Raw genomic sequence first — 16,413 nt, forward strand, 5'->3', positions numbered from 1 at the left:
AGTTATACCATTATATACCAGCTGGCATCTGGCCTTGGTTCAGATAAGTAAGGATGAATGAATCTATACAGAGGACTTTGAAGAGAAGTAGTTTACTTTGATAATGTAGTAGAGAAGCAGGAGCCAGCAAACAGTTTTTAAAAGGGGATCACCTGGGCAAGTCAATGTACTAAAAAAGATTGCTCCTTTATCTTATACAAAATACAGCCATTAAAGTTATGTGGCACCAGGAGGACAGAATGGCAGTAATCAAGCAGGGCATAGGACACAGGTAAGTATTTTAGCTGCCAGGAATGAGGAAGGGCACATGAAATGGAAAGGAATGGAATGAAGTAATTGTAATAATTTGTATAAATATTTTTCATTAACAAAATGCATGTAGTTATTAAAAAGTATACGTAGAAAATTTGAAAGAAAAAACGTAGTTCCTCAACCTTAAAATAATAACAAAAAAAACAGATCTTCCATGGAAGTGAAAACATGAAAACAAGTTACAGACAATCAAAATGCCTTTCAGCCCCACCCCTTTTCATATAAGGGACTGAGAGAACAAATGGGACTTGCACTATACTCTAAAGGTCTATAGACTTTAGCATAAGGAGAAGCAAATTCCAAGGCTGAGGTCCCCTCATTGAGAACACTGTGCTACTAGCACCAGACCTTCAAACACAGGGTCTATCATTGCGAGTGCCTCAACTGTGCATGATACATAGGGAGGAGAGGTAGAGAGAGTAGAGCTTAGTCCATCAAGTTCCTAGGACCCCATCCGGAAAAGGCTTTACAGATCTAAATCAACACTGTGAATTGTACCTGGAATCAAATAAACCTATGCAATTTTTGTAGAACTGTGATAATATGTTCATGTTTCTTGTAGCTAACACCATTCCACAGGCAGGCAGCCACATACTGCACCAGCTGTTACTTCTGATTGGTCCTGAGTATAGAGCATATTTCAGTAATTCAATCTAGAAGTTACAAAGGCATGAATGAACCTGGCAAGATCTAGATTGCAGAAGCACAGGAATTGCCATGGATCAGACCATGGGACCACCTAGTCCAGTATCCTGTCTATCACAATAGTCAGTGCCAAATATTTCAGAGGAAGGTGTAGGAGCCCCACAATGGATAACTGTGAAATAAAATGAACATAAGAGAAGTTTCTTCCTATTCTTGCCAAAAGGTGAGTGGCTTATGTTCAAAAACATAAAGGTTTATATGCTTTATATATTTTTAATCCCACCTAATAAAGTTCTGGATGATATCCATTTAACTGTGCAATCCTCATTTGAAATCTATTAAACTCGTAGTCTGAATGATAGTGGCAGTGATTTGCACAGGTTAATTATATGCTGTATAAAAAGTATGTGTTTTTATTAATTTTCATTTTAAGATGTAGGAGGCGATGGCCTCCTAGCCAGACAGATTTTGGCCACCAATGCCATATGAGATTCCTGGAGAAATCAGGGTTCCAAAAGCTCCCCTGCTTGTGAACACCTTGAGCAAAGGATGGTAAATCCCCCTCAACAGTGGTTATAGGAAAAAATCACTGCTATATATCCCTGTACTGTCATTTTATCTGGATAAGCTCCTAGAATCATATAATCATAGAAGATTAGGGTTGGAAGATATCTCAGGAGGTCATCTAGTCCAATCCCCTGCTCAAAGCAGGACCATCCCCAACTAAATCAGCCCAGCCAGGGCTTTGGGAAGCCGGGCCTTAAAAACCTCAAAGGATAGAGATTCCACCACCTCCCTATGTAAAACAGCCTAGCTCTTAGCCAGGCTGTTCTCATCCAAGTCCCAAACCTAGCAAGACACAAGGAACGTAAAGACCGTACACTATATGATCTAATTGAAACGATATAGAATTGTGCATCGTTTATATACTGAATATGCCTTATCACCGTCTCCTCCAATGGCTTACATACCTGTTGTACTGGAGGATTGCAGAATACCACATGAGATATCTCGTGAGACTGAAGAGTGATTGCCAAAAGTCACTCTCTAAAATCTCTTGGGGAAAAAAGAACTATTCAAAAGTATTATCACCTACCCAAAGTAGAGTCTGCAGGTAGGTCAACAAAATATTGTGGGTAAAAGAAAGGCTGGTGATGGATCTAAAAGAATTAGTATGGACAACCTATCATTATTCATTGGTAGCTGATCAAACAGCAACAAAATCAATGCAATCTCCATGCCATTCTCAGGCTTAAAAACAAGACTGGAAAGGATCCGCAACTCATACAAGAAATCAGGATTTTGCTCTGAATTAATACCTGTGGAGTAACATAAATATATTTGTTAGACAGTTTTATTTAAGGTCAGCATTTATGCATATCTGTTAGTCTGACTAATAATGATGCAAGGAATCACCAATCCACTAGTGAATGGGTTTCATTAAAACCTCTGGGTATTCTTGCATAATCAGCTTGATTAGTCTTTGATGAGAAGCTTTAGCTCTCCAGTATGCTAGTCAATGACTTATACATCCTATAGACTGTCTCCTATAAACACTTCAACCTGAAACAATTTCAGGAAAAATATTATTCCCAGGGTACCATCTAAGCTTGCATTGCTTCTACCAAACAGTTCTCTGAAACATCTCCCCTGAGTTTAAGCCAGTCTGCTTGCAACATTTCAATTGTTTTATTTCTCCTTTTTTCCTTCTTTGTTGTTCCTCTAAATTAAACTCTACTGGAGACTGAAGCATTTCATATTATAACCATGCCTGTCAGGATTTCTTTACTATGCATGATAAAATGTAAACTCTTTAATTAACTTTTTTGTAACAAACACTGGAAACTACTTTAGCATCTTAATCAATACACAGTTTCAAAGTTATGTTCCCTTTTATTTGCCTCTGCTACTCTTTTCTGCTTCCTTGGCTCTATTACCATGTCAAAGCCTATCATTTAGAGTAAGCCCTATTATTAATGAGCATTTGTTCCATTGTTATTTTTAGCTGAAACAGTGACAAACCAAATACATTTAAATTTTTTCTTAACATCATATCTGAAGCACTTTGAAGCAAACTATTGTAAGGTGATGTAGCTGGATACAAGTCCTTTTAGCTTCTTTAATCTATTAGTGGCAGACTGATGTAATAGAATACCTTTAAATGGATTTCAAAGAGGTATTTCAAAATTATGTTTAAAAACAGTGTTCTACCCTGACAGATTGATAGTATCGTGCATGGTTCTCTTGCACACAGTTTATCTTAAACTGGTCTAGTTTTAAAGGGAACAAAATTTGTAGCATATCTACATTAGTCTCCCAGGCTAAACAGCCCAACATGAGGAAGGTGCTTCCTGAGAAGCCATAGGTGTAATTATAAAGAGGGTTTGGGGAAGATCTCCCAACTTTGAGCCTGGGAAGGACAATAGCGTTTTTGCTGGGACTTTTTTTTTCTCCAGGAGAGGAAAGAAAGACAGATGGAAATAAGAGGCTACTTGGGCTCAGTGAGCAGACTGTCTCCCTCTGCTGATCAATTGTTAGCTTCTCAGCTCTCAGTCACAGCTGAAGCCTTTCAACTCTAGGGGTTCCTATGCCCCGCTGTTAAGCAAACAGGAAACTATAACTATGATTCCCACCTGTTGTTTCTGAGAGCTAGATCCATAAAGGAACAGAGGCATTACAATCCCTAAATTTTAGGTGCCTTGCAACCTAGGGGAATTCACAGCCCCAAGTTAGGCATGCAGGCTACAATGCATATGGAGTGTTAGTCACCTAAGAATTGGATTCACAAAAGCCAGCAAGCTGAGTGAGAAGCTGTCTAAGGTAGCCAATAGGAAATGCAGAGGAGATGGGTTTAACCTAAGCCCCACCCCTCAAAGGGATTTAGGCACCAGCTGGGAGGCAGATGCCTAGACATCTGCTTGGGATTTACAGCCATGAACTTCTCCTGGAGTTCGTCCTCTAAGTTTCTTTTTTGGCATAAAAGTAGGAGGTGGGGATTAGAGCACTCACCCAGGACGTGGGAGACCCAGGCTCAATTCCTTCCCCTTCCTGCTGTAAAGAAGGAAGGTGAACTTGTGTCTCCCTCTCTCAGGAAAGTGCCCTAAATACTGGGCTATAGCTCTCTCAGTCTTCCCTATTGAAGTTGTTCCACTCTGGGTACATAAGTAAATATTCATAGGGGCAAGGGGACTGCATAATGGGTCTCCCACTTCTTACATGGGTATCTTAACTCCAGGGCTATAGAATCATTCTCTCGCTCTCTCTCTGGACCAATTAATATTTAAGTATTTATACGGTAAGACAAATATTAGCATAACATCCAAACTCACTTTTAAAGACAGTGTTTTACAATGTTCCTAAAAGTTATTTCAGGGTATGTTTATACATCTTACGTGCAAAAAATGTTCTTAAAAGAACATTAGTAAGGCTGCAAAGTCAAGAAATCAAAAATTAGGAAATGCCAGAATTAATGACGCCTGTGGAAGCTTAATTCAGCCTCCTTTTTTTGATCTGAGGGACTTTTTAACCCTTTACAGGTAAAGCAAGTAGAGAACAGCTACCAAGAAGGATTTTACAGCTAACAGGCTGGCTGGGTGTCCATGAGAGAAGGCTACGACTCACTTAATTTTATCACATGGTGTACACTGAGATTTTTCAAAGTCTTATTTTTCAAATTTGCATTGATTTTTGGAGGAACATTAAAAGGTTCATTGCTGACACTAATGTCACATTTCAAGACCCTTCTCCAAAGCATGGGGCCACTGGAATTTTTTAACATGGTCAAAACAACATATTTTCTCAGTCTCATTTTTGGAAATGGATGAATTGCTTGATTGAAACTTAAAAAAAAAATCTGAAGAGACATCCAGCATAGACAATTTCAGTGCATGTAGTTAGAGTTTGACAAAGTTACAAGGGAGACAGTCATATATCCTTAATAATAGGCGGTGCTATCTGTCATTCTTCTAATGTTTTTAACTCCTCACAGCTCATCTGCAGGATTTGAAACCTTCAGATTCACAGCACCTCTTCCACATCAGTAATGTGTGGAGAAACATTCTATTATTCTCTGTGTGAACCAGCCTATACGCTGACACACAACACAGACATTGCCAGTGGGTTACGTTTGCGAGGCAGCAATGGAATGCTGAGCATCAGGGTTATTTCTTCCCTTCACCTGCCTCCCCGATTGTGCAGATTGTGGTCTTGTGGTTCCAGCAAGCATAACCAGCTATAACAATGTTCCTGTTTCTGACATTGGGTGGGGGGACTGAACCTGGGATCTCTGGTTTTATAGCTTTAGCCATCACTCTTTAAGATAAAAAGCCAGCTATCTTAATGAAGAAGTAGTAGCACAGTCATAAAACTCTACCTGTGGTCTAGCTGCCGGAGGGTGACACAAAGTCACATTATGTTAGTGTGTGGGGTATGCAGCACCTAGCATGACACCCTCTGTTTGAAAGACTGTAAGGCAAAGTGATCGAGCTGTGTCTCTGTTATATTAAAGACCAGGGTTCTATTCCCAGCTCAGCTTTCAGCCATCTTATGAGTGACAGCTAGTTACACCCTTCTTCACTCAGGTATCAAACCTACACTAATTACCAGACTTATGAAATATATCAGAGAAAGACCTGGAAATAAAACTCATCCTCTCCAGTCCTGCAGTTCAATACAACTTGCAGTAGGCCATAGGGAACTATATGGACCCTTCAAAAATCATGTGGAAACTGTACCTTTTCATGTAATTGAGGGACTGCCTTCATCTAAGGCCAGATTTTCAATTAGGCACTGTAAGCACATGCCTACAGTCGCCTAAAAGTTAAAAGTGAGTTAAAAAGTTAATACATACAGCTGCCCTGTGGGTGGCTGGGCTCCTGGCATGGGTTGGTGGCTGCTTAGTGTGTGGAGCTGGAGCAGGGTGAGTGTCTGAGTCAGCCCGCCTGGGGATGCTGTGAACTGTGGTCGGCTGCTGAAGGTCCTGGGAGCGTCCCAGCCTCTTCCGAATTTCAGCCACCCCGCTGCCTCTACCCCATGCAGGGGAGAGAGACGGAGGGGCATGGTTGGTGTCCTATTCATTTGCACGAGGACAGCCAGAGCGCATCTGCCATGCTGGGCTAGGGGAGGGATGGAAGATACCCGAGGACTGCTCACCAGGAGGAGAGGTACAGTATCCCCCTTGTGCCTTGCCTGGGGTGGGTGGGCTGAGCCCCAGCTCAGACTGGGAGCACTGTGCATGGCAGAGGGTCTCATGCCTTTCTGGGGAGGCTGTGTTTACATTTCTTTTTGTTTAATTTTTTATGGAAAACACAAAGGTCAGCTGTAGGAGGGGGGGCACTGAAGATGCTGTGCCTAGGGGCACATAAGGTATAAATCTGGCCCTGCCTGCAACTAGGGCCACAATTAGATAACCTGTGATGAATTAATGAGGGTTGGCAACACTGCTTTCCACTTCTCCCATTCGTGTGTGTGTGTGATACAAAGTACAGGAAGGGGCCAAAATAAGTGCTTTGGGGGTCTTTTTTAAATGGGGTAAAGTGGTTGTTGTCAAGACTGGATGGTCTTGCAACAGTGAAGGGGACTGTCTCTGTCCCCACCTCCCAGCGTTGGGGCCAAAACTATCTTAGTGTGAGTGGCTACTTCTAAATTAGGAAGTAAAAGAAAATGGTATAAATTCTCCATAAATCTTCACCTGCACTGAACTATCACACAGTTATTGATATACACAAGTATAAGTGGATATAACTGGTCTATCACATATAAGTAAGTGTAACTGTTCTTATTTGAAAGTGTGGCTGTTTGGGGGAAACCTGCCCACAATGCAATGCAAGTCCATATATGCAGCTTCAGGAATAAAGGGCTAGTTTTGTACCCTAAGTAGTCAGGGCTGGATTGCAGCATTGCCAACCTCAAGTGTTAGAAAATGATGAGTCAGAACTCAGGTACCCAAAAAAATATGATAGCAGTTTAAAAATCATGAGATTTTATTTTATATATATGTACTTGAGTCATGCAGTCAAGCTTTTCTCAGCACAATAAGGATTAGAATCTTACTTTTTACAAAATAAAAACTGACATTTTCATGTAATCACAAGTTTCTATGAGATGGGGCTTAAAATAATCACAAAATATCAAGAGAATTTGCAATACTGTGATAGTGTAGATGGGGAGAGAGATATAAGCAGCAGGGCCCAGCACAAAGGCCAGGGCAGAGAACAAGCCTCTGTGCAGGGTTATGCACAGTTTAGTGTCTGTGCCTCTGGATGTAGAAGAGTGCAGAGACTGCTGCCTGGTAGCATCCCAAGGGTATAAACAATCTAACAAGAGCAAGCTGAAGAGAGGCGAGCATTCGGTGCTATCATAAGTATAACTGGGCAACTAGATGAGGATGAAGTGAGCTGTAGCTCACGAAAGCTTATGCTCTAATAAATTTGTTAGTCTCTAAGGTGCCACCGGTACTCCTTTTCTTTTAGATGAGGGATGATTATTGCTGGTGCATCATGGTCTCGCCCTGAGGCCCAGCACAACTCAGTATAGCACAACTCAGGCACAGGCCTGAATTGGGAGGAGGAAGGGGTGATCAGGTCATTAATAAATTCAGCACTTTATAATAATAACAACTGGAAAATGTATGCCCCACTAATCCCATTTGACCTGGTATCTGGAAGGGCAGAGTGGTTGTTTTATCATAGCTATAGGGTTTAAACTATCTTAGATTTAACACACTTTTGAGAATAGTTATACCTTATACTTGTTATCATAATATTGATACTACAATACAATCAATTGTATGTATTTCCCTCTAGCATCTGTGTATATGCAAATATGTACACACTAGGGCTGTCAATTAATCACAGTTAACTCATGAGATTACCTCAAAAAAATTTACTGTGATTAAAAAACTTAATTGTGATTAATTGCACTGTGAAACAAAATTTGTTAGTCTCTAAGGTGCCACAAGTACTCCTTTTCTTTGTGAAACAATAGAATACCAATTGAAATTTATTAAACATTTTTGGATGTTTTTCTACATTTTCAAATATATTGATTTCTATTTCAATACAGAATACAAAGTTGTACAGTGCTCACTTTATATTATTTTTATTACAAATATTTGCACTGTAAAAATGATAAACAAAAGAAATAGTATTTTTCAATTCACTTCATACAAGTACTGTAGTGGAATCTCTTTATCATGAAAGTGCATCTTACAAATGCAGATTTTTTTTTGTTACATAACTGTACTCTAAACCAAAACAATGTAGAACTTTAGTGCCTACAAGCCCACTCAGTCCTACTTCTTGTTCAGCCACTTGTGACGCAAACAAGTTTGTTTACATTTATGGGAGATAATGCTGTCTGCTACTTATTTACAATGTCACCTGAAAGTGAGAACAGGCATTCACATGGGACTTTTGTAGCCGGCACTGCAAGGTATGTACATGCCAGATATGCTAAACATTCGTATGACCTTCATGCTTCAGCCACCATTCAGGAGGACATGCTTTCATGTCAATGATGTTCATTAAAAAAATAGTGAGTGAATTAAATTTGTGACTGAACTCCTTGGGGGAGAATTGTATGTCCCCTGCTCTGTTTTACCCACATTCTGCCATATATTTCATTTTACAGCAGTCTCGGATGATGACCCAGTACCTGTTGTTTGATTTACTAACACTGTCACCACAGATTTGACAAAATGCAAAGTAGGTACCCATATGAGATTTCTAAAAATAGCTACAGCACTTGACCCCACATTTAAGAATCTGAAGTGCTGTCCAAAATCTGAGAGGGATGAGGTGTGGAGCATGCTTTCAGAAGTCGTAAAAGAGCAACACTCAGATGCGGAAACTACAGAACCCGAAAAAAAGGAAAATCAGCCTTCTGCTGGTGGCACCTGACTCAGATGATGAAAATGAACATGCATCAGTCCATTCTGCTTTGGATCATTATCGAGCAGAACCCATCATCAGAATGGATGCATATCCGCTGGAATGGTAGGTGAAGCATGAAGGGACATATGAATCTTTAGCGCATCTGGCACATAAATATCTTGCGACGCGGTTACAACAGTGCCATGCAAACACCTGTTCTCAGTTTCAGGTGACATTCCAAACAAGAAGTGGGCAGCATTATCTCCTGCAAATGTAACCAAACTTGTTTGTCTGAGTGATTGGCTGAAGTAGGACTGAGTGGACTTGTAGGCTCTAAAGTTTTACATTGTTTTATTTTTGAATGCAGTTTTTTTTGTACATAATTCAACATTTGTAAGTTCAACTTTCATGATAAAAAGCTTGCACTACAGTACTTATATTAGGTGAATTGAAAATACTATTTCTTTTGTTTTTTACAGTGCAAATATTTGTAATAAAAATAAATATAAAGAGAGCACTGTACACTTTGTATTCTGTATTGTAATTGAAATGAATATATTTGAAAATGTAAAAAACATTCAAAATATTTAAATAAATGGTATTCTATTATTGTTTAACAGTGCAATTAATCACGATTAATTTTTTTAAATAATCATTAATTTTTTAATTGCTTGACAGTACACACATATATGTATAAAACAATGCCTTCTATATATCAAAAGCTTCAAATTCATAATACAGGCAGAGGGAGATTGTGTATTATACAGTCATTTAGTATGACATATTCCATTTATATCACTTTTGAAAAGGAAAACAAAAAAGAGAAACAACAGTATTATTGTACTGTAACGTCAACAAGGGACTCTGTACTTGGCTACAGTTTGTTGGCATTTCTTCTTTGTGCAGGCATAGCTACAGGCATACTTGAAGCTATAAATATAGCTTTTGGTTATTCATATTATTTCAAAGATAAAACATATATGCATAGAGCCAACACTTAGGATAATTTTTATAGTTGTAACAGAAGAGAAAGCCCATAAGCCTAAATTCTCTAAAGCTCATTATTAATTATTACTATGAAATATGGACACACCACCAACCTAAATCCCCTAAAAGTTCATGAAAAATGCAAGCTCCCATGATAAGTATGCACAACACTTTTCTTTCCTCCTTTAAAGAATAATCAAAAATTTGTGTTTGGAATGTGATCAAGAATATTACAATTAAAACAAACAAACAAACAAAACCCCCAAGTATTATTCCTGGAAAGAATGTTTCATTTTCTTGCTTCCTTCTGGCGGTTTCCTAGGCTGCTGCAGATTGAAGAAAATAGGAATAAGCATCTTTCGACCACAAACAGATGTGCTTGATAAAGAAAATGTCAGCAAAAATACTAAAGCAATGTGTCACAGCAGCTTTCTGACAGATAGAGGGAAAAGGTAAAAAATGTTCTATCATGTCCGACAAGGTGTTCTTTTTGAGATTTAAAGATCACTGTGCAACTTTAAACATGTTTGTCACTTTGGCTCTGACTGGAGCTATCTGGAGCTTCACAAGAACTTTATCAGCTCAGCATAGGGGGAAAAAAAGAAGCCCATTCCCATTTATCTCAGCCAGGTTCCCTTCAAAGCCAACAAATAAATTACAGTGTACATTTGATACAAATTGATTTCTTAACTCAAATAACAATGTTGTCCTCCCAGTCAGGCCATGTGTCACTCATTCGCAAGCCTGAGTGAAAGGCTCAATCCGTCTGTGTGACAGAAATAGGCCTGACACATCTCACCAAGGAATGCTAATAATCCAGGCCTGGCCTAGGCCTTTGTGGGCAAGCCATGATAAGGAAAATCAGCCCATCCTGTCAAACAGTGTGAAGGCCTGATCAGTGTTTGTTCCAACAAGCTATATAGACCTTGCAGTTGCCATCCTATTTCATGTAGTAAATGAGAGGAAAATAAGATCCGGCCACTATGGTTAAGATGCTAGTGACTATGATGAAGCTGAAGTGAAAGGAAACCCCATTGAATATCTTGAACTGATCTTATCAGCTGCTGGAGAAATGAAATATTGGCAGGGGCTGTTGAGTTTCTCACAGCTGAGCAGGTTAATAAGGTTGGGAGGCAGGCCACAGGCTAATTGGATTTGCCTTGGCTTGATAAACAGTGGCAGGCCTATTGCCAGAAAAACATATACAATGTGGCTTTTTTTCTTTGTTTCTCTTTAAGCCATAGGGGGAAAAAATACTGCTGCCTTTTTGAAGCTAAAGGTGTCTTCCTGAATTCCCAGATGAAGAGACCAACAAAGTCAAACAGTGAAACAGTAGTTGTTGGGTGATCTGATTTTAATCAAACAGCATTTAACCTGCCTGACCTCTTAAAATCAGTTCACATCAAAACAGCACAACTATAAGAAGCAGAAGAAAATAAGAGCCAGCTGAAACTTCAGAAGCCATAGAATATTCCAGGGTAACCAATTTAATAGCTCTGCCCTGCAGTCTTTACTCATTTATTGTCACATTGACTTTTGTGGGATCAGTAACATCTCTGATTTTACTGAATCAGGCCCCAGCTTTGCAAGGTTGAGAAATATTTTAGCTTTTATGTCTTGTAAAATCTCCTATTTCAGGCAATATGTACTGTATTCCTGTTACATATATGTTTCCTCTGCAATATATATTGTTTAAAGAACGCTTCATTCTGCACTGTAGAAATAAACTGATTCTGCACGCCAAGGTGCTAGGACTCTTGGTTTGCATGGAATTGTAAGGCTTTGAAAACTTTAAAAATCACTTTCATTGTACTACCTCTAAAAAATTGTCTCACTAAATATTCTCCCATATAGGTAATGTTGGCCTTACTCCAGATGTTCTGCATTTCAGCATTTGACACAATGAACTATATAATTCATTATAATTTGTTAGCTCCATAACAAATAAAGGTCTTAGGTATAATGCAGTCCCTCATAAACAGCTACTATTGTCTTGTTCTCAGCTCTATTGAAATCCAGTTGTATAACTTATTTTATGTATTATTTTATAATAACAGTACTTTATCCTATACATGCCTTGCATCAAAATATCTCCGAGCACCTTGTCAAAATGATCTAAAACTGCATAAGACCCTGCTTGTGAAGTAGGTGAGAGTCACTTTATGCTTTAGAGAAGGTGAGGCAAAAAGGTGTTCAGTGACTTGATCAAAGTGACACAGTGAGTCAGTATCAGAGCTAGAAATAGAGCACAAGGATCCTGGCTCTCAGTTGCCTGTTCCAATCACTAGACCATACTGCCTCCCACTCATTAGACATTCCTAATTTATAATTTGCTATATAAAAGATCGAATGCTTGGCTTCCTTATAAAGACGGAGTACTATATGTCAACAGAAAAAGCCTCTTTTTCAGTCACCAAATAGCCTACTAAGGATGGTATAAATGTGGTCTCTTTGGTCTTAATCCTGGAAGGTGCTGAGCATTCTGAGCCCAATCCAGAAAAGCAATTAAGTATATGCTTCACTTCAAGCATATGAGTAGTCCCTGTCAAGTTGATGGGGCTAGGCATGTGTTTTAAGTAAACTGTGTGCTTATGCGTTTTGCCGAATCAGGGCCAGCATGCTCATCACCTTCCAGGATATAGCCCTTTGTACACATGCTTTTTCCAAACTGCCATTGGTGATGGTTACCGAGTTTTCAAAATACGAGACTAGAGTGAAAATGATAAAAGTATGAACAAATTAGTGCTTTTTGTTAGAGAATTCTTCAAAAAAGCAACCAAGATATTCAGATTAAAGTTTTGGTTTAGAACTAGAAATATTTAAATGACATTTTGCCTTTTGGAGTAAGAAAGAAGCCTGTAAATGGCATTGTTACTATAAAAGAGTTCTGCAGCACAACGGTGGTGAAACCATACAGGAAAAATAAAGAAAAGAAAATAAATTTCAACTAAACATTGCTTAAATTAAGATTCAGGTTTGTTTTTAGAGAAAGAAATCTCTTTCCTCACTTTGAGTATGTTTCTGGATACCATCCTACAATACAAAATTGGCTTTGTACTTACAATGACTTATGTATAATAGTTTCTTCCTTTCACATTTTGAATGTTTTATTATTGTTGGGTGCACATCAAGACAGCATGTGGCACATACACAAAGCAGACTCGGATTATGGAAGTACATTTTCTGTAATACAATTACTGACTAAAGGTAAGCTGACTAGCACCTCCTTTTGAACTATTCTCCAGGTGCAAAGCAAGAACCTGATTCTGATTCCAATGAAGTTATATCAGGATCAGACATCAGTTTTGTAGGAATTTCTCAGAACATTTCCTGTATAGTTTAAAAAAGTACTAAACATTTTCCACTATCTTAATCCTTGATTTGGTATGATTTGCATTTGATAGAATTAATTGATCTGACTCTATAATATTTCAAAACAGCAGTAAACATCCATATCTGCCATAGTACCATCCTAAAAATATGGGCTTTTCTATGTAGAGAATTAGTGCATGGCATGTGAATCTACAGTGCACTTGCCTGCCGTGTACTAACTAGATGTGTGACTGCTACTACAATGCATTACAAGATCCATAGAATGCTTTTACCTACTGCTGTTTTAGTGTACAGTAAGAGGGTTCACTCAGTGACCGAGTGCATGGCTGACTGGAATGCTGTAGATTTACTTCCCCACTTGCTGCCCACTAACTTGTGGGACTGAACAACTTATTTAGTTTTAAGAGCGAGTTGGACAAATTTATGAGCGTAATTGTATGACAGAGTTGCTTGTGATGCAGAGGGCACAGCTCAACAGCCCTAAGCCTCCCCTGTTTATGCCTTATGTTCCTAAAAGCTTCAGGGTTTCTTGCTCACATGCCACCTCCAAGCATAAGAAAGGGATTTTCCACCCAATGTATTTTCGGAGGTTTTTTATCACCTTCTTTTGAAGCTTTAGGGATGGTCCTGGCTGGAGATGGGCCTTACAATTCTGAGAATCCACTGAGCATTCTCTTTCTCACGTGTTTGGCTACCTGGCTCTTAATCATATGCTCAGGGTCTAAGTGATCACCATATATGGGATCAGGAAGGAATTTTCCCCATGTTACATTAGCAGTGACCATGATGGGTATTTGACTTCCTTTGCAACATGTTGGTGTGGGTCACTAGCCAGGATTATCTGGATAAATCTCATTTAATCATTTCCCTACTATTGCTGGGGCTTCAGGCACTGATGCACCTCGGTCCATCCTATTTTCTGCCTATGGCATAAAATAATATAGTCTCTTGCGTGCTGTGATACTTTGACCTAATTTTAGTTCTTGGCTTTAGTGTGTGGATACAAGGAGGTCGGACTAAATGATCTGGTGGTCACTTCTGGCCTTAAAAATCTATGACACTATAACTCTTTGTGTAGCCAATCTGTATGAAAAACATAAAACAGAGAAAGTGTGATTTAGTGAAATCTATTGCCAGTCGTTTCATAAGTATACCAAAATACAAAATAGATACTTAACTAGTAGAGCTGTTTGGAGAAACTTCAATGGAACATATTCCATTGGAAATATATGGTCCCTGTGAAACTGATAATAGTAATAAAAAGATTAAATAAGATTGGTCCCAAAACTGATCCTTGAGGAACTCCATTGGTAACCTCCCTCCAGCCTGACACTTCACCTTTCAGTAGGACCCATTGTAGTCTCCCCTTTAACCAATTCCTTATCCACCTTTCAATTTTCATATTGATCCCCATCTTTTCCAATTTAACTAATAATTCCCCATGTGGCACGGTATCAAACACCTTAATGAAATCTACGTAAATTAGATCCACTGCGTTTCCTTTGTCTAAAAAATATGTTACTTTCTGAAAGAAGGAGATCAGGTTGGTTTGGCATGATCTACCTTTTGTAAAACCATGTTGTATTTTGTCCCATTTACCATTGACTTCAATGTCCTTAACTACTTTCTCCTTCAAAATTTTTCCAAGACCTTGCATACTATCGATGTCAAACTAACAGGCCTGTAGTTACCCGGATCACATTTTTTCCCTTTCTTAAAAATGGGAACTAGGTTAGCAATTCTCCAATCATACGGTACAATCCCTGATTTTACAGATTCATTAAAAATTCTTGCTAATGGGCTTGCAATTTCAGGTTCCAATTCCTTTAATATTCTTGGATGAAGATTATCTGGGCCCCCCGATTTAGTCCCATTAAGCTGTTTGAGTTTTGCTTCTACCTCAAATATGGTAATATCTACTTCCATATCCTCATTCCCATTTGTCATGCTACCATTATCCCTAAGATCCTCTTTAGCCTTATTAAAGACTGAGGCAAAGTATTTGTTTAGATATTGGGCCATGCCTAGATTATCCTTGACCTCCACTCCATCCTCAGTGTTTAGCGCTCCCACTTCATCTTTCTTTGTTTTCTTCTTATTTATATGGCTATAGAACCTTTTACTATTGGTTTTAATTCGCTTTGCAAGGTCCAACTCTACTTGACTTTTAGCCTTTCTCACTTTATCCCTACATATTCTGACCTCAATAAGGTAGCTTTCCTTGCTGATCCCTCCCATCTTCCACTCCCTGTATGCTTTCTGCTTTTTCTTAATCACCTCTCTGAGATGCTTGCTCATCCAGCTTGGTCTACAACTCCTGCCTATGATTTTTTTCCCCTTTCTTGGGTTGCAAACTTTTGATAGTTTCTGCAACTTTGACTTGAAGTAATCCCAGGCCTCCTCTGCCTTTAGATCCATAAATTCTTCAATCCAATCCACTTCCCTAACTAATTTCCTTAATTTTTGAAAGTCAGCCCTTTTGAAATCAAAAACCCTAGTTGCAGATTTATTTTTGTTTATCCTTCCATTCAGTTTGAACTGAATTAACTCATGATCACTTGAACCAAGATTGTCCCATACAACTATTTCTTCTATGAGGTCCTCACTACTCACCAAAACCAAATCTAAAATGACATCCCCTCTATTCGGTTCAGCAACTACTTAATGAAGGAATCCGTCAGCTATCTCATCGAGGAAAATCTGAGCCCTATTATTATTACTAGCATTCGTCCTCCAGTCTATATCTGGGAAGTTAAAGTCTCCCATGATCACGCAGTTTCCATTAGTATTTACTTTATTAAAAACATTAAAAAGGGCTCTATCCATATCCAAATTAGATCCCGGAGGTCTATAGCACACCCCACGTACTATCCCAGGGGAGGCTCTAATAGTTTTCTTCCCCAATGTAATTTTTGCCCACATGGACTCTGTCTTATCCATTGCATCACTTCTTATTTCTTTACATTCTACCTCATCATTGATATACAATGCTACTCCACCACCTTTACCTTTATTTCTGTCTTTCCTAAACAGCACATACCCTTCAATACCTGTAGTCCAGTCATGACTACTATTCCACCATGTTTCTGTTATCCTTATAATATCTGGTTTCACTTCCTGCATCAGTAGCTCTAGTTCCTCCATTTTGTTACCTAGACTCCTCGCATTGGTGTACAAACATCTTAATTTTTGCTGTTTGGCCTCGCTCACATTCTGTACCCTATTAGGCACGGTCATTCTACAGCCAGTATAACTTATTAGACTG

Source organism: Dermochelys coriacea, chromosome 2 (assembly GCF_009764565.3).
Source record: "Dermochelys coriacea isolate rDerCor1 chromosome 2, rDerCor1.pri.v4, whole genome shotgun sequence".
In the NCBI taxonomy this organism is placed as follows: Eukaryota; Metazoa; Chordata; order Testudines; family Dermochelyidae; genus Dermochelys; species Dermochelys coriacea.